Genomic DNA, 25,672 nt, shown 5'->3' on the forward strand with positions numbered 1-25,672 from the left:
CCCCCCCCCCCACCACTGAAGAAAAAGCCAACTTTGAAAGAAAAAAGAAAATTAGTATTTTTTCTAAATATTAGAGAATAATTTTTTTTGCGCGATTTTTCTCCACCCCCCCCCCCCCCCCCCCCCCNTATGTTTATTAATTCTTCATACTAATAAAAAAATAATGAAAAATCAACAAACTTTCCTCATATTTTCTTCAGGGTGGGGGGGGGGAGGGGGGTGGAGAAAAATCGCGCAAAAAAAATTATTCTCTAATGTTTAGAAAAAATACTCATTTTCTTTTTTTTTTCAAAGTTGGCTTTTTCTTGATAGCATTTCTCTGCTTCCTGAGCGTTTCGAAGTATATTATCTGGTAGTATTTCATCGTGTTCACTAAACATATCTTCTTGTGTATTCATATTGCACTTTTTGCGTTAATTATTTCTTATTATGTAGTTTATTTTTTAGCTTTTTGCACTGCGATTTGTTTCGTTAAATAGTGTCTAATGGATCAGCTGATCGGTGTATGGTTGGGATAATGGGTTATGTTTGTACCGCAAGATGTCGCCAGGGGTTATTGGGAACGTGTAAAATACCAGTAAAATAGCATAGGACGCGTGTAAAACTGGAAACGTCTGTTAAGTGAAGAACGATTGGTGGTGCGTGTAAAATTCGACTTACCGACCTCCAAACGCCCCTGTTAACCTCTACTTTACGCACGCATGACATAAAATAAATTTCGTCATTCTGNATTAATTTGATTTGTATTGAAATCATTAAATTAGAGGAACCACGTGATTTCTTTTTCTTTGCGATTTTCATGAATGAAATTATTGTTTATCATTCTAACGAAACATTGAACCGATTAAATGACTATTGAATACAAACATTTTCAAACGTATTCATAATATCCGAACTATATATATTTAATATAGATGGAGCAAAGTTAGAAGCCAATTGACTAGTTGGAAGGCCTCGGTGTTCGCGAAAGTAAAGGGCGATGAGGCGAAAGGAGGAAGATAAGACGCGTAGGCGTTTTAGAGGCGAAAGATAGTTGAAAGGACGGGGGACTTTTGTCTGTGTATATGCCAGGACGCACGTGAGTATGCTATCAGAAATGTGTATAGCTCGTGCTCACTACAATACAACGAAAACTAGCATCTCTGGTTGGATTCTGCACTCCACCTTCTGATGTCCATTGAGCTTGGGACAGTGAGCGTGTTCTCTGATGGGGTCATCAGTGCGAATTAACATACTTGGTGGAGTTTGCGTGTGTTAAGGTTAAAATGAATAAAAATAAGCTAGTCTTAGTCATTTAGTTCTTCTTAGATGTTTATAACTTTGTTAGGGTAATTTCTAGGGGAGAAAATTAATTTTAGAATTGTATTTCAATGTTTTTCAGTGAATAACATTGGTTGAAAATTTTTTTTCTTTTAGCCTAATACAGGTTGGGTGGATGGGATGCACTCGTTATTTGCACGTAGGTATAAGCAGTAGCCGCCATATTGCCTACTTATGAGCGGCTATTTAATATTTTTGCATTGATCGAAAATGTAGGTGATAATAGTAGGTTACTACTCTAGGGTAGAGAGAAGTTATGGCTTCTTTGCTAATTTATTGCCGATGCTCTTGGATGCTTCTTTGGGTAAAGCCTGATTTATATATGATCATACTAATCCTAATAATTAGAAGCAAAGGAAACGAAGAAACATTGTAATATGTCATTAGCATCAATATTAGAATTAAGGGAGAGAGACCGCGGTGAAACTTGAAAGCTGCAGGTGATTGTTCCTACCATGCTGATGATTTTAGTGCTCATTTTTTGCACATAAAAAATGAGAAGCAAGTAGGAGTTCCAGCCTATCCAACAGAAGGCATGTGACTGTTACTTTTTGTGTTATTGGTGTTTTTTTTTACCAATTCTATTTGTAGTACCGTGACTGTCCCAATTGCCGCACGGGACCCCTTTCCCGGACGCAGAGCGCTCTTAGGATAGAATTTAGCATTTATCACATATTCACAGTCATCATGTGCATTTCATTTTGTTACATGCGATTGTCCAATTATTCCCCTTCAAATCACACTATTGGTTGTGTAGTGCGCGAACGTTAAAAATCATCGATATTGCGTAAGGATCAAACAGCAAAATGTAAGTGAACAATGGTTTTAATAGGTTTCTAGTAGTTGAGAAACAAATTTGGAAAAAGCTGAAATGAAAAAAAGAGAAAAATAATTGTTTTTTATGGAGGAAATGTTAAATCCTGCATCTCGGACGACTGAATTCGCGGTTGGAGGAGTTCCCGCACATGTGATTTCCAACCCTTAACCTCAATGTTTTTTTTCTATCAGTTTCTTTGCTTTCATAAAGATATATTATTTTCTGAAACTCTCGTGCATTAGATAATGAAAAAATTATGAGAATAAAAATAAAAATAACGAATATAACAAATTCATCCATTTTTTTGAATCTTCTCACAGCCCTCCCGAAAAAATCCCTCTAAATGAACCATAAACTCAAATATTTTATTGTCTCAACGTTTTAGTTTGTCTATTATTGTGTTGATCACAGTTTATCATTGTTGAAATAGTAATAAAATTACACTTAATATACTTTTCACAACTGATTTCCTATATTTTTCTGCCTCTATTTCACTGTGTCCGAGAATCGGGCACACGATATCCGGCAACCCGGCTAGGTCAGTTTTAGTCGTCCGAGAACTCGACCATAAGAGCTATGATGGTTTTTTATCTCGAAAAAATTTTATGAACGGGTATAGATATTTTGATTGATATAGATAGAAGCCGTCGAGACGAATATTTTGAAAAAAGAAAAAATCAAATCCGTTGAGTAGTTTATGATATAGTTAACGAAATATATTTACATAAAAGTTTACGTATGTCAGGAATCGCTCAAATTATCGTGCGTTCAAAATTTATGATGAAAAAATGGAAAAACGGCAATATCTCCAAACTTTGTATTAACGTGTATATATATTTTGATTGGTCTAGAAAGATGCTATCGAGACGAGTATTTTGAGAAAAAAATTAAATCGGTGCAGTAGTGTTTGAGGTATTGAGAAAAATCCAATTTAATGAAGTTGTTATATCTCAGCAACTACTGGACCAATCAGTCTGTAACAGCGCGCCGAAGTTGAGCTCAATCATAGCTACAATGAGCCAAAATTGCAGATTTTTATTTACAAATTTCACCGTAATTGCGTTGAATTTTCTAAAAATTAATCACCAAAAACCCAAGTTGTCGGATACATACATACAGACGCGACCCCAAAAACATCATTTCTTCATGTTTCATAACATTTTAGACCATTTGCAATATAAATTGGAAAATTGAAAAATCGGTCAAATACTAATAATAAAGCTTCCATTCGGAAGCGAAAAATCGAGTTTTAATTTTTTTCATTGACGGCATGTGGCTATACAGTCGAACACTAAGGTTCGTAAACAGAATACATAGAATACAAGTTCAGGCTGTTCACAAACTTCAGCGCTCGCCTGTACAGACATAAAATCTTCAAAATAGTCAGCTTACCAGGATTGGCTTGGGTTTGGTTTCCATTTTGGTTTTTGTTTGCATATAGTATGATATATGCGTGTGGAATATAGTGACGAAAAAAATATGTGAGCTTTTTTGAAAATTCAAATTTTTCGATTTTTTTTGCTTTAAATTGGTAGTGACCATCATATTTTAGTATGAAGCAAACTGAAGGCCATGACACACCAATAAACTACAATTTAAAAAAAATCTTTGATCATGCATTGTGCTGAAAGGCCATATTAATGATCAAAAAAATTAAAAATAACATTGCAGTTCATTGGTGTTTTATGGTCTTCAATTTGTGCTATACTAAAAGGCGATTGTCTCTCTAATTCTGAGAAAAAAAATCGAAAAAATGAAAAAAATTGGAATTTCAAAAAGAGCACACAGATTTTTTTTCGTCATTATATTATGCGTGTGGAAACCAAAATTCGAGTCAATCCATGAAAAATTCTGGTAAGAGGACAATTTTGTCATATGCCGTCAATGAAAAAAAAATGAAATTAAATTTTTTGTCATTTTTTAAGTATAGAAAAAAGTACCAAAGTCATCTGCATGACAGAGAGAACCATATCTGCAACTTTCAAATTGCACCGTGCACGGAGAAAATAAAATAGTAAAGATTGCTATCTCGGAATCTACACATAGTAAACGTTACCAAAGTTTTATACGTATTATTATGGATATGGTAATGGCTACCATGGAACATCGTAATGGTGACTATGGAGCATAATAGAGTTTCCTGTTTTAACGCAGTACAGCTTACTATGCTACGTTATATGCCCTATAACATGATGAAATTGTTCTTAATAATTGAATACCATCAAGGAATGAACCATGAGTAAATCAATGTTAGACACAGAAATATCATTAATTCAAGAACGAGAATTTTCTTGTGACAACCAACAAAAAGAGAAATTATGTTTTTTATGTAACCATTACCATGTGATATGGTAAGCATTACCATTAGGCATGGTAAACATTACCGTGGGACATAGTAAGGATTACTATGTAAGGCCGATTGAAAATCCTTTTACTATGTTCCCATAGCATTCTCTCGTATGGCCATGGTAATGTTTACTATTGAATGAATTCTCTCCGTGCGGTTTCTCCCTAATGAAATACTGTTTAAAGGATGGAATCTTCCTAAAAAATCGGAAAAAATGATGACCACATGCATAAAAACAGACCAAATACCTGAAAATGAGAGATTATTTCAACAAAAAATTGCCACTCACAACAGGGGGCACCATTCTTAGATGTTCAAGGATCAATATCACTTCTCTGCAGTGATTGGAGATCCGCGATTGGTTCACCTCCGAACCACAAACACAATGAGGCAATTATGGAGATGGATGGACATGTAGATACCAAACGGATTAGCCTGGTAGCTAGTCCCCCTCGCTTATTTTTCCTTTTTTTCCATCTGAGGATAATCTGTATATAACTCCCACTTCCATCAAATGTTTCTGTTCCCTCGCTCAACCTGACCGCCGCATTTGTCACGAGTCACTTGGTCGACATCAAAACATACCATCTTTCTCTTCTTCTTTACTGTTCCCTATTATTGCTCATGTCAAACGGTGGATCATTGGAATCCTTTTCCAGCGAAGAAGGATGACCGGATGTTATTTTTATGACGAAATTGTTATGTTCAACAGTACTACCGATGCACAGCTGGATCCTAATCGCTCGGGAAAAACGAAATCATGTTGAATTTCAGGTGATCACATGATCGCTTCACCCTGTGTTGCCATATTTCCACATATTTTAAATGGAAAAATACGGATCGTGGACGATCGAATTTTGGAATTTTGATTCGCAGTACCGCCACTGAAATATACTACATACTGAAAAGGGTACTGAGCTGCCCGGCCATCTGTCTCTGTCGTACCGTCTGCTCCAAAAGTATTCTGTTACCTTAGACAACGTATAGAATTTAGGATTGGCATTCAGTTCTTTTTGGTTGCATATGTCATTTTTGTTAAAATTCAAACTCATGACATGTAACAGTTGAAAATTTTATTCTTTCCGAACGTATACTGATACATGGGGTATTTACAATTCTATTACGAGTAAATTGACATGGAAAAAATACATAAGAATATACAATTCAATAGATACTGTATTCAATTAATCTGACGGGAAAACGAAATCCTCTGAGTCAGTACCGTCCTCAGTATTCGGAATTTCAAATTTCGGTATGTCCAATATAATTCCTGAAACAGAAAGTTGATATTTGAATGATATAAACTTTTATTTCAAGAGGAATTAATTCCTCAAATTCAAGAACATGCCTCGAGTTTCTGATCTCTATTTGAACTTTCCAATACTCCTATCGTAAAAAGGAGAAAGGAAATCGATCTCGAAATATCTCGAAAATCTCGAATAAGCGTAGGCGTAAGACTGAAACCGAAGCGCCACTACGTGAGGAGATAAGAAGGCGCGTGCGTAGCACGCGCGGACGATCTCGTGTGATGAAAAAGTAGAATGTCCCAATATTTATTTATCCTTCTAGCAACAAAACAATCTTTAACACATCGATTCACTGGTAATAAATTAATAAATAACTAAGACTTGATAGTTTAAGGGAAAAAGTGCGGAGATAATGGTGATTTGAAAAAAAATAATTTCTTAACCAATAGTTAAATTTCGGAGTTGATGGTGTTAAGGATATCCAAGTACTTCGTTCAAATTGGCAACTTTTTTTCAAGCAAGATTTCAGTTTTGTCGAAAATCTTGCCGTTCTCATAGTTTTTCGGATTTTTCATTGTCTTCAATGAATATTGTGAACAATATTTTATTCAATTTCACACTTGACTCTTGTTGGTCTAACTTCTAATGATCATACGGCAACACTGCACATGTGTTCCATATAACCTCGTAAATTCGGTCCGAGTAGTCACTTGAGCGGACTGTTGCCAGACATCAGGAACGCACGGATTCAAACCACCCAATATGGCCGTCGTACCAATCAAGAAGCTTTTAATTTGATTGTTTGCAATTATCTGTCCGGAAACTTATGTTTTTTAATGTCGCAAAAAAACTAGAGAGTATAACGAACAAAGTCATATACGGTTAGGTGTACGAGAAAACGCTTTAAGACTATGAATTATTGGATTGAAGGTGGCAGTATACAGCTCTTATGGACGCAATGTGTTCAATTTCATTCTTTCAAAAATCGTTTTCTCGGAAATATGTTCGGAAACTAAAGTTTATACTGCCCCTAAAAAATACTCTTGGTCTAGTCTATAAACTCTGAAGGGGATTTCCCCCAGAAAAAATTGCCTGAACTACTTGGATATCTTTAAGTGGAGTGTTTCCCTGATGTCCAAGGGGTTGTGACTTCTTTGGAGGACCTTCTTTGCAGGACAATTGTAAATAATGAGAAAACATGTAAAAAAAAAACATAACAGTTGTAATTTATGAAATAAAAGAATCATCTATAAATTGCAATTAAGTGTAATTAAAGTTTTACAATTGTTCTGCACCGAAGGTCCTCCAAAAAAGTCACAACCCCTTGGACATCAGGGAAATACTCCACTTAACACCATCAACTCCGAAATTTAACTATTGGTTAAGAAACCATTTTTTAAGAAATCACCATTATCTCCACACTCTTTCCATTAAACTATCAAGCCTTAGTTATTGATTAATTTATTACCACATTTAATTTATCAATTAATTTTAATACAGAACTTCTTCATGCGGTACTCCGAATCAAAATTCCAAAATTCGATAGTCCACGTTCCGTATTTCTCCGTTCAAAATATGGGGAAATATGGGAACACGGGGTGAAGCGATTACGTGATCACACGGTGTGATCCCTTCGTTTTTTCTTCGCGATAGGCCCCCAGTATTCGGGGTCGCGTGACGCGTTTCACACTGATAATTTCTCCGGCTGCAAAGGGATCAGTTTTGCAGTAAAATCTCTCGCGTTGCGCGCTCGGGATTTTAATCTGCACAACTGATCCCTCTCTTTGCTATGCAACAAAACATTCGGGAAATATCTGATAATTTTGAAGGTCTTGGGGTATTATTTCCCTCAAGGTTTCCTGCATATCAATGATCGGGACAGTTGATGAAAATCCCGAGCGCGCAGTGTGTGAATGTCTCATTGCTATGCAAAAATGCCTGTTAGAAATGCATAGAAAAGTCATGAAACATCAAAATATTCCATGCGATGATATCTATCAACCCTTGTCGGAGATGAGGAATGGGCGAAGATGGGCCGAAAGTGGCCCAGCGCCAGCCAACATTGACCCACTCTCGGCCCATCTTCGCCCATTCCTCATCTCTTACCAGGGAATGCAAATCACAACATCGCTATGCTAATAGAGACCAAAATTAAATAATTTATCGTCCGGAGTGTAAAGATTTAATATTGAATAATGATGGTGTGTTTGTCAAATTACAAAATTCGTCCTTTTTTTCTCTCCTTTCGGAACGAACTATTCCAACACTGATGGTTTCTTCCTGGTTCTCCCTCTCAATGACTGAGAGACTATAGTCGAGCTACTTGACCTGAACCCGGGGCGTGATTTTCTTAGCCCCAGGGGATATTGCGTTTCTATTGATCCCCTCGTTGAGTGACCACTTGAATCTATCTCAAATACTCCAAGATGACTCGGAAAAAAAGTCATTTTCTCCCCTCAAGCGCACATGCATGACTCTCTTCAACATTGAATAATTCCAAAACTGTGCAAGATAATGTAATTGAGATAACGCCACTGGACAGCTGAATAGATTCCAAATTATTGAAAAATGCGGAGACAATCGTATTCACAAAATCAACAACTGTGGCGGAATTAGAATTTGGATGACAATTTTTGATCATCATATTTATGCATAAAAAATAAATTATGGCGGGTTTTACAATTCTAAGCCCTTTCTTAATGGTTTAAGGTGTAATATCTATCCCCCAAAAACCAGAAAAAAATTTTATTGAAAAAACCGGCCAAGTGCGCCTTTGTAAGAATTGTATTAAAAAAAAAATTATTGTTTCTCAGCAAAAAAAAATTCAAAAAAAATTGTATTGTTTCTCCGAAAAAAAAATGAAAAAATGCCGAGTAACGATTTCAATGCGTTGTTGTGGAAAAATGCCCGAGTACTTATTTATAGATAGTTGTTTCTGGGAAATTGAAAAAAGTGCAGAAATAAGGAAGAGCACCAAGTTCATGAAGTTGAACTTTTTATTTTGAACAACCACAGAACTTTTCATAACATCTAAAAACAATTTCAGCTTTTTTCTAGAGTCGGCTTGTACTGTTGCAAATTTTATAAGTTTGAACTCATCAATGCCAACTCAACATTGTCTATTCCTGTGAGTTACGGAGTGGGTACGACCATAAAAAGTGTGGTTATCAACACAAAGTCAACGAAACAGAGTGTCAATACGAGTGTTTCTTTAAGAAAAAAATTGTTCAGAAAATTCTCAGGACCAACGTACTTGGCGCAGTTTTTTTATCTTAATGCGGATCCTTATTTGGGATTCTATTGGTTGAGATTTGAGATCCACTTTGGGAATCAGAAATTGTTTTGAAGCATACTCCACCTTGCTAGGTGTTCAAATCTTTCGATAGTTAATTTTGTGATTGTGTTGGATGGAATTGCCAGATAGTTTAAGTTAATGCCTTAACCTTATTCTTTTCCATTTTCAAATATTTTCATTTTCATGAATAGAAATTTAATTAATTAAGGTAGTGATCGCTAGGTACTTATTGGCATTCGCGACATAAAAGCATGGAGAAGGTTCATTCATTGCGAGGGTTGTTTTGCGACAACTCTCCGCAATGAGTGTTTCAAAAAACCGCGCCAAGTACGTTGGTCCTGAGAATTTTCTGAACAATTTTTTTCTTAAAGAAACACTCGTATTGACACTCTTTTTCATTGACTTTGTGTTGATAACCACATTTTTTATGGTCGTACCCACTCCGTAACTCACAGGAATAGAGAATGTTGAGTTGGCATTGATGAGTTCAAACTTATAAAATTTGCAACAGTACAAGCCGACTGTAGAAAAAAGCTGAAATTGTTTCTAGATGTTATGAAAAGTTCTGTAGTTGTTCAAAATGATAAGTTCAACTTCATGGACTTGGCGCTCTTCCTTATTTCTGCACTTTTTTCAATTTCCCAGAAACAACTATCCATAAATAAGTACTCGGGCAGTTTTCCACAACAACGCATTGAAATCGTTACTCGGCATTTTTTAAATTTTTTTTCTGAGAAACAATACAATTTTTTTTGAATTTTTTTTTTGCTGAGAAACAATAAATTTTTTTTTTGAAAAAATACAATGCTTGCAAAGGCGCACTTGGCCAGTTTTTTCAAAAAATTTTGTTTTTTTTGTTTTTGGGAGATTTCAATCATTTTTCCAAACTCCAGTGACTCACGTCACAAGGAAAGACTGCAAATAATATGCAATATTATTTGGATTTACTTTGTTCCAAGAACAAAATATAAATATCCTTGGAGTTCCTTGGCCATCGCCCTTTGGCGACGGTTAAATCATCGACATGTATACACTCGCTTGTTTACCTTTCAAGATATCGAGTACATTCAATAGCGAAGTGCAGAACCGGTTTAAATCGATTGTGACTTTTGGCCAGTTTTTGATGAGTGTATCTCGGAATCTAAGATAGAAAATTTTTTTTCATGACCTTATTTGTAACCCTCAATGGGCTCTACAAAAAAGGTCATGACAAAATTTTTGTGAATTGAGAATTCACAACCAAAGAAATTGCGAATTTTTACGAAAATTAGGGAGGGAAGAAGAGAGGGTGTGCATTAAGAATTCACAATAAAAAAAATTGAGTCAGTGAGTTTTTCGAAAATATTTTTAAAACTAAGGGAAATAGCAAATTTGTACTGCAAAATCGGGAAAAAATTTTATCCAAAAATTAGGGGAGAAGGCGTGTGTTATACATTGAGAATTCAATACAGCTTGCCTCCCCTTTCTCCGCCCCCCTAATTTTTGAATAAGAATTCGCTATCTCCTTAAGTTTCGGAAATATTTTTGAAAAAACAGACCGACCCAATTTTTTCAATTGCGAATTCTCAATACACAACCCCTGCTCATCCCCACCCCCCAAATTTCCGTAAAAATTCGCTATCTTCCTTAGTTTTGGATATATTTTTGGATAACCTCAACGATAACCCACCCTTTCATAACCCCCCCCCCCCTTCCGGATATCGCAACCCCCGTTTTGCAAAATTCCCCCTCAAAAATTCAAAAAAATTTCTAGATTTTAGAAAATATTTTTTTTTCTAAAATCAAGTATATTTTGATTTAAAATTAATCCCAAGTCTGATCATTAATTTTAAACGATTTTCTTCTAAAACTTTTTTCTAAAGCTAATCCACTTTTTTTCGCTGTGCATCGGTAATTTTTTTCATATTCTACAACGGTATTTACATATATTTGTTAAGGAATTGATACAATTATCAAATTATTGCATAGACCGGCAGTGGAATTCTCAGTATGATGAATTTCATAGTGCCAATAATTTAGTTTACCACGCGAGTGACTACTACCGCCGCCATCAGAACTAATGTGAACTACATGCTGCTTCACATGATTTCTGGGGGGCTATTCTCAAAAAAAGCTTTATTGCAATAAACAAATGAATGTGTTAAGTTTTGCAGACGAAAAATTCTGAGTGCGCAGCCCGAGGGCCAGACATTATCAGCTAAATGATCAAAAATTATCAGTTGAGTACCGTGTAATACAAAATAACTAAACTGATTGGTTAAACTGTGGATGAGGAAAATTATCTCACTAATACATTGACTATAGTCAGATCACCGAGATTTTTTGGAGATATAAGGAAGATCGGCATTGAAAAAATCATGCGTGATAATGTGTTCCATTCAACTTATCGCAATCTAAAAACAACAAATTTCATTATAGTAAATGGATGCAACCCAGTGAGTTCCCAACAATGTCTGGCTCGTTAACACCGATATCATTAAAAAATATCCGGCCGGAAATCAGTATAAACGCTTATTTTGAATCCATGTAACAAGTCAGACAGAAAAACAGTAGAGTGGGGGTAATGCTCATTGAATCGGGACTATTCCTCGAGTGCCCTGGGCATATTTACTCATCCATGCATCCGGAGGAGTCAAAAGGTGTGTGTTAATACCTTCGATGGATATGCATATACGTCTAAACTTCTTCCCTTCACTCCTTCCCCCATTCCACACTATCCCACTCTCTTATTTCTGTATGATTACCGAATGCACACACGCGGCGTTGCGTGGGAGTATAACCTGACCGGAGCATTGGAATCCACATAACGGGAATTTCCGTTGATCCATCGGTGGATTATTGCCCTCCACTTTTTAGTTTTCAAAACATTTCTGATAAGCCAACGTTGTTTGGGTACCAGAGACATTTTTTATTCCGCCGTTTCCAGTCCCCTTCGCCTCAAATTATCGTAACGCTCATGGAAGAGGTGAGATGAATGCGCAGTCAAGGAGTGATACTGCGTATGGTGACGAAGAATCATAAATATTTATCCCATGGGTGACACTAACTATCAGGAATATGAAAATTTTCGTAATTGTATTTTTTTATCGAGATATTTTTATTCATCTCTCCTCGGTTCTGTTATCTCCTTTTCATCTTTGGTATGATTTTGAGCTGTGAGGATTATACTTCATCACCCGGTAGGTGTACCTAATTTATTTACAATAAATTCATAATCGGATTATATTAAAGTTATCATATTATAGAATACGTGATGAGGTTCATTGGAAATTGATTCAATCGATACTCCTAAATAATATATAATAAATAAATACTATAATAAATCAATGTACCCAGAGATTAATTTGAACAGCAGTTTGAAGGTTTCACGAGAAGTAAGCAAACGAGTGAATTAAAGGATTTTTTCTTAAAATAATTCAGTCCAGAGTTAATCAATTTTTATTCTATACGATTGGAATTAATTTGCTAATCTTCGTTTTTTAAATGAACTACAACTCATTCATTTTCCATCACTATCTGGTTTTATGAAGAAAATAGGGCTCGACGTTTTTCATGGGGAAATTTTGTGAGCTGATAACTTTATGCTGTTATATCTCTAGACCGATTTGAATATTAATATTACCATACAAACATGTCGTACATTAGATTTTTGGTTTGAATGCTCACAAGATTTTGTTGACCTGAAATTTCGTCAACTATAAAATTACTTCATGTCACTCATTGCGCTCAGTTAGATTGTAATTTATCGGGCGGAGCAACATATATCAGTGTAAATCACAGGGCCTCCAAAAGCATTTTTCCGGACTGTTGCGATAGGAATTTTTTTACTCATTGATGCAAAGTTAGCGCTAGAGCCAAAAATGAGAACTGATCAACCGTATGAGTAAAAAAACCACATTGTAAAAACCCGGGACCAGATTTTCCCGTTGAGATTTTCAAGTTTCCGAACTTGGGAAGTATGCAATACTAATTCCTAGGTGAAAATCGTAAGAAACAGAACGGAAAAGTATTATGTCATGATTGTGCAGCACAATTTGTGTTTATAATCCTCGCCTTCGGCTCGAATTATAATTGGGCACATCGGTCAGAAAGTACTTCATGGACCTAATGATGATATACCATTTGAACTTTTCGCCTAAAATTCTTTGCTTTCACAATTAATGTATTATTAGCACAAATTTCAGATTGGGAGCCTGGGTTATGATTCCTCTATTAAATTATTTTTCAATTTAGTTATTTTTTCCCCACTCAATATTTTTTTCTGGTTATCCGTGCATAGGGACACGGGGAATCGCACGCCCAAGTATAAAGTGGTAAGAGTCCTAACGTAGAACGCTCACATCACATTCTAGGCTATTCCGCATTCTGTTCCCCCACCCTAGAGCCATGGGCTGTTGAGGTACCTCTCATCTAGAGCCACCGGCTTACCTCTACGCCTTGGAGCTAGAAAAGAGGTACTCGGCCCAGGAGAGAGAATTCACGGCATATATACACGTGCATAGGTATGAAACTCGAGCGAAGTTAACTGAAATGGAGTGAGACAGAGTTACTCGTGTAACACGTTGTTACGAGTGGAACAGTAATACACTCGTTTATTCATTATAAACTACCATCATCCATGGGGGCTTTTACTCGCTCGCTGTGGCTGTGAATTGCAACGTCCTAGTGATCCCGGGCGGAATTTTTTTGGGTCTTGCTACATGAGTTCACGTGGAAATACATTGTGGTATTTTCTTATTCGCGAACGTTCAATTCATAATGTTCTTTTTAAATTCATACTTCGTCATCACCTTAATGCCAAACAGCAAAATGGATGGATTAGTGTCTCATACAGACCCACGAACAGAAAGTACAGAAATGGGATGAATTGACAGGCTCATGAGTCGAAGTAAATATACCGTCACAATCAAGACTACTAAACGACTAATCGACTTTGTCTCGATGTCTTCTACCTTGGTCAATCAAAATAGATATACTTGTCCATATCAAGTTTTCGAGATATTTTGATTTTTCTGTTTTTGATTCATCAAGTTTCCTCCCATCACTGTAATAAACGGTCTCATCTTTGCATACGCGGTTCGTATTGAATATGGGCTGAATCGGATGGTTAGTTCCGAGGATATACAACTTTGTATGCAAATCTATCTTATAGCGCTTTTCTTGGCGTGCTTACTGCCGCAGTGAGCGGGCTGCGATTCTAAGCTACTAAAATAAATTTGTAATTTGTAATTTCGGCCGTAAGGCAGGGATTTACGGACGCGTAGCATGGTCACTATGATAAAAATATGATTGTCGAAAAAAGACATGATTAAATTTTCTAGAAAAGTTTTTTTCGGGATTTTGACGAAATGTACTATTTCGCCCTGATGTCGTCAGGTCCCCCACGTCAGTGTCCTAATTGACGTGGTTTTCAATTCCTTGTGGTTTCGGTAGAACAAGGGACAACGCCGTTGCCAGTTATCACTTGTTTTACCGACTGAACAAGAACCCAACAAACACGTCAGGAAATAAAAGTGCTTACAGTTGCAGTAAGCAGGCCAAGAAAAAAGCCATTATCCAATAAGCGATTCAGAAGCAGACCATTAATGTATTGATGACGAAAAAAGCATTGAAACATCACTGAGTAATATAATCATTGTCACACGCTTGTTGTGATATGCTCGTTGCTCCCTGTTTGTTTTCATTGTTTTTCATAAATTAGAGACCTCCATACGTGCTTTTTGACTGTGACGAACGGTCTAACCCCAGTCTTTTTTTTAGGTTCATTAGAATAGAATGGATAGAAAAAGTGATGGGACAATAGCATAATTTATTCAAAGCAATGCTTGGCTGTTAATAAACGCAGACATTGTGCCGATATCGGTGGAACTGATGGCATGAAGCAACGCTCCTAGGTGGGGCAGATCACCGGCCGATGCCCGCCCGACGAATTCTCCTTATGCTCTAAAATTGATGGAATATTTTGCTCATTCTTTTGGCCTTGCTGGAAATTTTCAATCAGTTCCCGGAATATAGAAAAATAGTTTGCGATGACGGACCAATTAGGTTCGGAAGAAAGAGTTACTAAGATTTCTACTGAATCAAGTGCGAAAATGCTAGTCATTTTTCCGATTGAATGAAATGAATAAGAAGAGCAGGATGATAAGAAGGAAAACGATTAGCCTCGGCACGTGCTCAACGTTCAACTTGGGACGTGTTGAGGCTCATAGGCAGGACCTCAACCCGTACTCCATAGCACCGTGAGTTTGCACACTAAAGGGTCGGGGAGAAGGGGCGTTGGGGTGGGGGGCAAAGAGGGCTCCAGAGTCAGAGTAGAAGAGAATCCATCGGGGAATGAGGTGCGCGACGTAACGGTATTCTGGGAAGGAAAGTGCCGCACCAGCATCCCGACACTGGTCTCCACCCATAACGAAAATACATCACTGTATACTCATGTACGTACAGTCTCATATGGGAAAATTTTGGAAATTTTGTTTTGCTTTCGGTTTATGTTTTGAATCTCAATCAGCCTGTTTTCTAATTAAAATAACTTGGATTAGGCATCAACAAACCGGGTATTCTAAAAATGCCATTTCCACGTTGGTGGAATCAAAAAACGGCAGTGAATCTTTCTTGTAATCACAGATGAAACATTCGTCATCTTGTCGCATGCACCCATGCAGGGTGAGACAAAGGCTCGATGTCGGCCCAATGTCCGCATTTATTTATCAACCGAGCGTAGCTTTCAAAAAAATACTTATGAAAAAGGCGAAGACTGTTAAAAACTGTTGAGGACCATGTATTGGGGTCTCTCATTTAGCAAAAAAAATGAAGAAAGCGATTATTGTTATTTATTATTATTTATTGGTTCTGAATCAGAACCGTGCATCTGTAATTGAAATACAACGGAATTAAACATTTGAAAAATTACTGCTGCAACTGAGATTTAATCCGGGACCCTTCTGATCCGTAATCAGGCACTGATAACTGCGCCATCTGAAACATCTTATGGTGGTGATTTTTTCGCATGTATGAATATAATACTACGTGGTGTTTAATAACCCTTTCTTGTATCCGACAGTGTAGTTATCACGAATTAATTGAATAATAACTCTGATAAATTGATGGGAAGAGAATCAATTAATTTATTCGTAAGAAATGAGGATAATAATCATTATGTTATCCAACTATAACCAACTACAATATGACAGCCGGATGTGACAACTATTGGCATGCTTGTGAATTTTCCAAGTTCACAAGAAACTACGATAAGTCGATATCCTCTTTTAAAAGAAGAATGTAACGTTTTTTGTCAGGAATCTATTCCGCCATGCTTGACATAGGATTATTTCCATCATAAACTTGAATATTTTATATATTAATGAGAAAATATTTTAAAAACATATCGTTTTCCTCCTCCGTCCACCATCACCATTACAGTCGGGTACTAAAGTTCATGAACAAAACACATAGGATGCAAGTGCAGGCTGTTCACGAACTTAAGTCCGCGACCATACATTTAATCCTTATGATTTCTGATCCTTAAGACTTTTGACGCTTGTAACAGCTGACCCTCAGGCAGTCTGACATTTAAGATATTTGACCCCTGAGAAAATAGTACATTAGAGCACAAGGGCATAAATTCCATTTTCGATGAATGTGAAGTTTACAGGCTGAGCCGAAAGCGAGATCTGTACTCAAATTAAGAAGTTTACCGGCTTTCCAACATGGCGGCTCCCATGATCGAAAGAACATAACCTGTTGTAAACATTTGAATGGTGTGTGCTCAAGGATCTCCGAATTGATATAAGTCAATTAACGATGGTTTACCCTTGCTCTTTCCCTAATTGCAAGAACAAATGTAGATTTCAGATCCCATCGAAATCTCGCCATATTCGTCAACAGTGGTTGGATTTCATTGGTATTCAAGATCTGAAACCCGGGAAGGGGTGTAGGCGAGAATCATTTCACTTCCGATCAAATCATTAGTGAAAGTGAATCTACAGGTAAATGATTTTATCCTATTGTTCCACCTAATATGATAAAACAGCTTAAACAGATAAAAATAAATACAAACTGGTTTCTTAGGACAAAAATTAATTAGAGCGAGGTTGAAGACTAATGCTGTATCTACGATAAAAGTTGTTTCAAAATGTATTACCTACATACTCAAAGATAAACAAACATTATTTCGCCTCAACCTCCACAGAATTGGCTATTTATACACTCCCGCCGAAAAAATCAGCCGGTGGCTCTATGACGCTCTCTGCATTGAGTTTGATAAAAACAACCTAATTCGGTGAAAACTAAATTTATCCCTGATTGGTCTATAGAGATACGCGGCAGCGTATCGGCCGGGGAAAATTCTTGACTCCGGCTATCCAACACTTCAGACCGAGCGCTGCTGGATATCTATACACGAAGTAACTACCACCTCCACTACCGCCGGATCGTGCCTATCACAAGCTTTTCATTGATGTGCCCACTTCTTTGTTCAAGTCAATATGAAGAAAACTATGCGCATAGCAACAAGTTCCTATCCTCATTTGGAATTTCACATTATCTCTGAGCCCTAATAGTCCAGGCGTCAGAGGTTTTTTGGTGGAACTAATTCCGACCATGCATTTTTTTGTTGTTTTAGCTTCAGTTATGTATGAAGATGATATTCTGAAAAAATAATTAAAAAATATACGGAGCATCTATTGTTTAAACAAATTAAAATCGCTTTTTATAGTTTTTTGCGATTATCTCGGGAACTATAAGGTGTATCACACTTTTTTTTGTTTTTTTTGTTTGTTATAAAATTGGCTATAAATAATGTCTTTATACTTTTTCTCGTCAAGGCGATAGTTTGGACGGTACTGCCGCGCAACCCTACTTACTGCGCGCGGGACGGCCGGCGCTGCGCTCTCTATCGTGTCAACTGAGAGAAATGTTGAAAAATAGTTTGAAATAAAAATTCAAAATTGTTTTCAAATGAGTTTTCAAAGCAGAACAAAGATTGTATACTCACAATAGCTTCCAGTATCCGTCAATTACAAATTACATTTTATTTTTACGTGCTTTCAGTGGTTGTGATACCACTTCAGCATTTTTCCGAATGGGGAAAACCAAATTTGTTAAAACTCTGAATGCTGATCAAGATCTCCAGCTCGTTCTCACTCCGTTTTTATGTGATGATGCTCATCCTGATCATTTGGATATTTCTGCACAGAAATTCCTAACAGCTTTATATGGAGCTAAAAAAAATCATCCAACTTATTTGGATGAATTCAGGTTTGAGTGTTTTGCAATATCTACTACGAAGAATTCCTTCAATCTCTCATCCTTGCCACCAACTCGTGAAGCAGCACGAGAGCATGCCTTCAAGGTCTATTATCAAGTTCAAACTTGGAAGGGAAATTCTCTAACACCAACTCTTTGGGGCTGGAAACACACAGTGAACGGCCTCGTGCCTATTACAACATCAAAAACACCCATACCTGAAGAATTATTGAGAATGATTTCTTGCAATTGCATCAAAGGGTGTACTGGCAATTGCAGCTGCAGGAAAGTTGGTCTACGTTGCTCCATTATCTGTGCGAATTGCCGGGGAAAGAATTGCAAGAATATTGATGGTGATATAGACATCGAAGAAGATATCGATGAACAAATTGACATCGACATCGAGAATTTCTTATCCGTGGAAGTAGATTGCGAAGATGACGAAAACAAAACTGAAAAAATTGTAGAGCTCCAGAATATTCATTCACCGCCTCCCAAGAAACAAAGACTTGATGATTGATTTTGGAAGAGATCACAACTTCTGTATCATTTTTGAATAAACAACCTGTAACTTTTAATACCATGCATTTCATGATTTTGTTCAATTCCACCTCCTAATTCCTTCATATAATAATTTTAAAAAGCCAGATGTTCATGTGTCTATTAATACAACAAGGAAAAAAAGCGTTCCATAGTGATACATCATTAAATTATCGTACAAATAACCTAAGGGATGGGATGGGAGAGTGCAGCTCAGGCCTATGCAATGCATGGAGAACCGCAGCCAGTCGTGCTGCAATAAGAGTTTCGCGGCAGTACCGTCCAAACTATTGCCTTGACGAGAAAAAGTATAAAGACATTATTTATAGCCAATTTTATGACAAACAGAACAAAAAAAAAAGTGTGATACACCTAATAGTTCCCGAGATAATCGAAAAAAAACCCCAAAAAGCGATTTCAATTTGTTTAAACAATAGATGCTCCGTATATTTTTTAATTATTTTTTCAGAATATCATCTTCATACATAACTGAAGCTATTAAAACAAAAAAATGGATGGTCGGAATTAGTTCTTCAATCCATCGATTTTTTGTCTCTGACGCCTAGACTATAAAATGAGAATGTAAATTTTGGGTTTCGAAGTTGATAGCAGTGCGAACCAGCCCGCGCGTGACGGAGGGAGAGAGAAAGAGTATGTTATTTTTTCTCTCTTCTCCTTGCACTCCACTCATTTTGTTATCTGAGTCATTTACTTATTGTACACGCAAAATAAACAAAAAAATTGGAGGCGACTGTATCTTTGTACAGCTGTGATTGTACGTGGATATGTCCATGGTCTTTCCTTATTTCTCGAATTTTTTAGAAACTCCTTGCATTACCTCGAATTTTCTGGAAACTCTTCAAATTCTCTCGATTTTTTTTAGAAACTCCTTGAATTCTTTCGAATTTTCCAGAAATTCCCTGAATTTCCTCGAAATTTCTAGAAACTCCTTGAATTTTTTCGAAATTGAAAGAAACTTCTCAAATTACTTCTAAATGTCTAGAATTATCTAGAATTCCAATAGATGGCGCTGTACATAAGGAGCGTTTCCCAGAATGACCCCCCATATTGAAACCATAGACGTATCCACGGCAAAATGAGGAGCTCTGCAAGAGTATTATTTTATTATTATTTTTTTATTCATATTTCATTCCTACTACCATTACGATTTTATAGGCTCCCCATTCTCTGCCTTGCCTCTCCCACTTCTCTCTTCTGATTTTTTCTGCGTTACCATGGGCCGTCTTACACTTAACTGAACCCCATTCGGGCTAGGACTGCAAGGGAAACCATGGAAAACCCCAGTCGTAACGCCGGCCGATAATGCAGGGATTCCACTGTGTCCATTGGTCACACTGACTCAATGGGCACAGTGTTTCTCTACATTCGTGCCTAGCGACTGTAGTCCCACGCGGTTAGGTATGCCTAAGCGGACACCCATCCAAGTACTGGGTAGACTGAACGCTGCTTAGCTTGGATGACCGCCGGAGCCACACACTCCTCGCGTGACCACTACAGCCACTTCTCTGTAAGAGTATTTTGCTCTTTGCGAGAAACTTTTACCCTTTTGTCAAATAATTAATATTATTAATTAAATTCATGAATTACATATGGCAAAGTATTTTTTCAGGATTCATTTACGTGGGAAATTTGGCAACTGAAGTTAATGCATAAATGGATTATCGGAATCTATCTGGTTAAAATTTACTAGATGCATCAATGTGAAAAATAACACCAGAAATAGTTTGCTTTTCATGAAAAAAATCCATCAAATTTGATTTCAACAAACTAAATTGGACAAACAAAAATAATTATTTCCTTGCTTTGTAAAAATTAATGAAATCTTCCTAAAAAACAAAAATAGTTATTTTTGTAAAAAACACGATGCCAAGGAAAATTTTTCTTTGGTTCTACCTGGAAATGAGGAAGACAACTTTTTAGGAAAATACAACTTCCATAAAAAACTTCAAAACAATATAGAAACCAATAAAAATAAGCCGAGTCAGGGCTCAATAAAATATCTGTAAAGATAGACCTTCAATCGGAGTGGATTATTAAAGCATTTAGTCACATAACTAATGGCACGTACAATGTTTAACATTATTGAAAAAAATGTTTGACCAAATTAAACCTTCTTCATTTTTTAACCTACAATCACTCATCTAAACTTTGATTTATGAACATTTCTGCAGTCAACGGAAAGTTATAATTATGCGGAACTAATCTGTCTGGCACTCACCGTGTGTATTTCCTCTCAATCGCGATGAACTCAAGTTTAATCATCCACAAGTTATATATTAATTAAATGAAATGAAATGTAAGAAAAGAGAATTTGAGAAAAAAGTGGAAAAATAATACAAGAGGGCAGAAAAGTGTGAAAAATTACGATGAAATTAATGGGATTCCGACTTCTCACTTGGACTTCATTAAGCCTTGTTGGTAGAATCAGGTATGATTAACGGTACGTGGGTTACCGGTCAGACGATCGTCCTTCATTTTTATTCCGTAGATTAATTTTAATTGATACGAAAATAATCAAAAAATCATTTACAAATAAATTACAAATACAACTGCTCTAAATTAATTGAATGTCTATAGAATCGTGAAAATTGACGCACATGCAATTCCGTCTAAGGCAAATGCTCATTTTCTACTCACGAGAACGATCGCGCGCTTCAGCGCGCGTGTTAAAGACAAATCGTGACACGAAAACCGAAAGCCGACCAAAGTCGAACATGTGCGAGCGGATCCGAATGTTCGACCAATGGAATTCGAGGAATGAGCCTTACGCTACAGCTTACGGCGTATGTTCTTTTTAGAATAGGATCCTTTGAATCTAAGATAGTGTTGACCATAATATGCCCAAAAATACCTACGTGGAAAATTGAAGAGAATAATGATCTTACAAGTTCAAAATGAATATGGATTCTGATTGATGATGCACACTTGAATCTCACGTCAAAATTGAATATTGAATTCGGAATGAACCTTTTAATTTTTTATACTTGCATTAGAGAACGGGCGCTTCGCGCCTGTCGCTAGATTACTTTATACTATGTTTTTTTATTTTATTTTCTTTCAATTTCCATCTTCATAATTAGATTAATTTGGTTTTATATTCATTCTTATTGTCATTATATATTTATTTTTGTTCCTTAATTCACAAGTTACAACATTGAATGAAGAGGAATTTCCCATAAATCACGTGAGAATACAGATCGACAAACAATTTTCGATAATCATACCTAAAATTTTGCATTTCTTTCTATTTCTTTAAGTTGATTAGTACCAATGATCTGAAGATATGAACGAATATGAACATTTTACATCCCTTTGATCTCAAGTCAATGGAACCGATGAAGAAAATTGCAAAGAGAGATCGATTATTGTCAATCAGTATTAATAAAATGAAAAAATCTATTCTTCCATGTCTTTTCGAAATTTTTCAAATTGTTTTTTTCTTCGTAAAAAATGAAGGGAGATTAACATTTTCAATTTCTGTGATCGTATTCCGTTCACATAAACAGGATATGCGGAGAATGTAGGAAAGGAAAATCAGAAATAAATTTTAAAAATCGATTTTTCAATCTTGAAAATTTCAAACGCAAAATACGAACTTTCCTTCGCAGACGTTTTAAAAAATGGTATAATACAACTTGGGCTTTTTGCCCTTGGGGTGCAATACACCATTCTCCACATATGAGAGTGAAAAATATATGAAAAAATATGTTGCATTTATGATTCCACATGTATGAGATATATATTTTCATTTCGAAGGTCAAGTGTCTTTCGATAGATTTTTTCTTCCACATCTCTGCACGGAAAGTTCGTATTTTGTTCCTTGTTGACCGGGAGAGAAGTGAGCACTTTCTATCCTCAAGTGGAATGGACTCATTTTTCTCACACTCTTCAGAAAGAAAAATACGAATTTTCTTTTGCAGACATATTAAAACTTCATTGTAAAACGAGGTGTGTACACCTCGTGGGGGGCCATGACTTTCCGCCCTTGGTGCATAATCAGTGATGCCGCGAGATGAGACGAGACGAGAAAGTGCTTCTTCTTGTCTGGTCTCCTTGTCAAGAAACTATTCTCTGATCTCGTCTCGTATCGAAATACGAGAGCAATTTCTTCTCTCGTCTCGTCGAGAATTGAGAGGTTCTCTCGTCTCGTCTCGTCTCGTCTCGTCTTGTCTCGTCTCGACTCGTCTTGTCTCGCCTTATCTCGTCTTTATAATCCAATTTGCACGAAAAAAAAATACACAGAGGGGCAGAGAGGGGGGGAGGCTCGCTCGACTCTCGTCTCGCCTCTCGTTTCTCTCGTTCTCGACCGGCTTTTCTCGTCTCGTCTCATTTGTGTCATTGTCCCGAATGACTCTTCTCGTCTCGTTTGTCTTGACTCGTCTCATTTCTCTCGCATTTTGCGGCATATCTATGCATAATATACGACTGATGGAAAAAAATTTCAAAGACGAGGAATTCAAAATATTTTCTTCAGCAAGTAAGTCTCATTCACAAAACGAGTTTCCATCATGAATTCCTACAAGATGAAGCGGTACCATTTCGCTCCTGAATTAGAGTACACAATTAAAACTCAAAACTCACTTGACTCATGACTCATCTTTCGAAAAACCTCAGATAATATAAAAAATGAGCTCTTATAACAAATCATCACAAATTCCCCACAAATCTGAAAACTTCCGAAGACGCCTTTCAACCATTTGTTGCGCAAGGATGCAAACGCGGATATAGGTCAAGAAACAAGATTGGTATCTCTCGCTCGCGCACGGCGTGCAGTGCCGCAAGGCTTGCTCTCAAGTGAGACAGAGCGACCACAAGGAATAAGGCAAACCGCAACTTGGATATTTTACTCTTGGTGTATGTGAGTGTGGATACAGGAGCAAATGGAAGTTGGTTGCACGTATAGTGGAGCTGACTTTCTAACGTGACTGAGCGCATTTGTAACTTATGGAACAAAGAAGCTCGCCACGGATAAATCCACCCAACACTTTTTGGCTTGAGATGGCAGCCGAGGGTGTGACTGCCCTCTCTCAATAATTTCATTATTTTCATTAATTTTGTTCTGGAAATCATTAAAGTCAATCGATTTCAAAGATGATTTCAGAGTTAACATAGGAACAACCTTTTACTATGAAGCGGAATTGTTTTTCCATCTATTAGTTTCTGTTATATTATAAACGCTGGAATTCGCGCGACCTATGCGATTCCCATGGAAATATCTCCTGGTTAGATGGTTCTCTTGTGAAATCAATTTCTTCGTATTTTACGTTGGAGATACGAATAATTTGTAACATATTTGTTAGTCCAACAGAAATATTAATGATTTTTCGAGGCTATGTATTGACAAGGAGATAAAAAATTCTTCGCCTTCAATGAAGGAAATTTATCTACTCAGGGTAAGTAAGAACGAATTCGCATGTGGTGTAAATTTGATTCCAGTGATGGCATTTAAAGTAGCGCTGTATATAAGTGAATGATAGAACTGAAAAGTTGGACAGAAATGGAGAATTAAACTTCACTGCATGATTTTTTTGAATCATGTTGAAGAGTTTGTCGATAATATCTTTGACACTACACAGAGAAAAACAATCAGGGGTTGGAGCCTATCAGACAGAAGACATGTAGTCGTTACTTTCTGCGTTATTAGTCTTTTCCTTTTTTTATTTCTACCAATTCCATTGGTAGTAAGCTTCCGAATAGATTCGTAGCAGTTTCCTGTCCCTGTGACAAGCATACAACCGTAACCGCATTCTACAGGGTGTGTACAGGGAGAAATTCAACCTTTTGATAAAATAGATTCATACAAATTGAATATCTCCGAAGCCGCTCGCACGATTGTGCCCATCCAAAATGCTAACCTTTAATATTATAAGAGCAACAATCATACACCATTATAACTTCCTCCATTTTTACTCAACTCGTGCGTACAAGAATAAAACGAAAAAAAAAATGGAACATTTTGTTTCATTCGTCTTCCCCCAGATGTTTCTAGATTTATCGAGAACCGGACACAAACGTACGTTTCATCTTCCCAGGTAAGAATTACATAGGCTGACGATGAGAACAAGCCTGTAAGAGCCCAGGGTTGGCGAGGCTCAGTTATTCAGGCCTGGGATAGGCTTGGTTTCATCGTTCACTTGAGCTTCAAATGAGGATGATTAAAGGGACCATTGGCGAGGCTTAATCCAGGCCTAGTCCAGGCTTTCAGTATTCAGGCTGAGTACGTCAAGGCCTATTCAGGGCTCAGCAAGGCCTCGAAAATTAAAGTTACTTTCGATTAATTTCCTCGATTTTTATATCAATACGCATTAGCTAATGGTGGTGAAAACATTATCATCATCTACAAACATAGCTATAATTTTCCGCCAAGTTATCTAAGCTACCCCCAGACCAGGCCTAGAGCAGCCCTTTGTGCACAAGGCTACATAATTATTATTATCCTTATCTATAATTAATTAATCAATCGATTCTGAACTCATAAATCCATCGGACCCATCATTTATTCAAGTTCAGGAAGTTTAATTAGGATATCAACAAAATAACACTAACACAAGTTGAATTTTTATACCCGAAAAAAATGTATCATTCTAAGAAGTCGCAGGTAGCCCAGGGGATAGCGCGCTTGTCTACGGATCAGAAGGACCCCGGATCGAACCCCAGCAGAGGAGCAAATTTTGAAATGTTTGATTTCATTGTATTTCAATTTCCAGTTGCGCGATAATAATCCAGGACGAATAATTAATAGACTACAGGCTGCGCCTGCTGTCCGCACGTGTTGCGTATACTATTTTATATGATAAGTGCGTGATGAAATCTGGGGGCGGAGGGGGGGGGGGGGGGGGGGG

The sequence above is a fragment of the Diachasma alloeum genome, unplaced genomic scaffold (genome assembly GCF_001412515.2).
Source record: "Diachasma alloeum isolate Michigan unplaced genomic scaffold, Dall2.0 Dall_scaffold_00194, whole genome shotgun sequence".
In the NCBI taxonomy this organism is placed as follows: Eukaryota; Metazoa; Arthropoda; class Insecta; order Hymenoptera; family Braconidae; genus Diachasma; species Diachasma alloeum.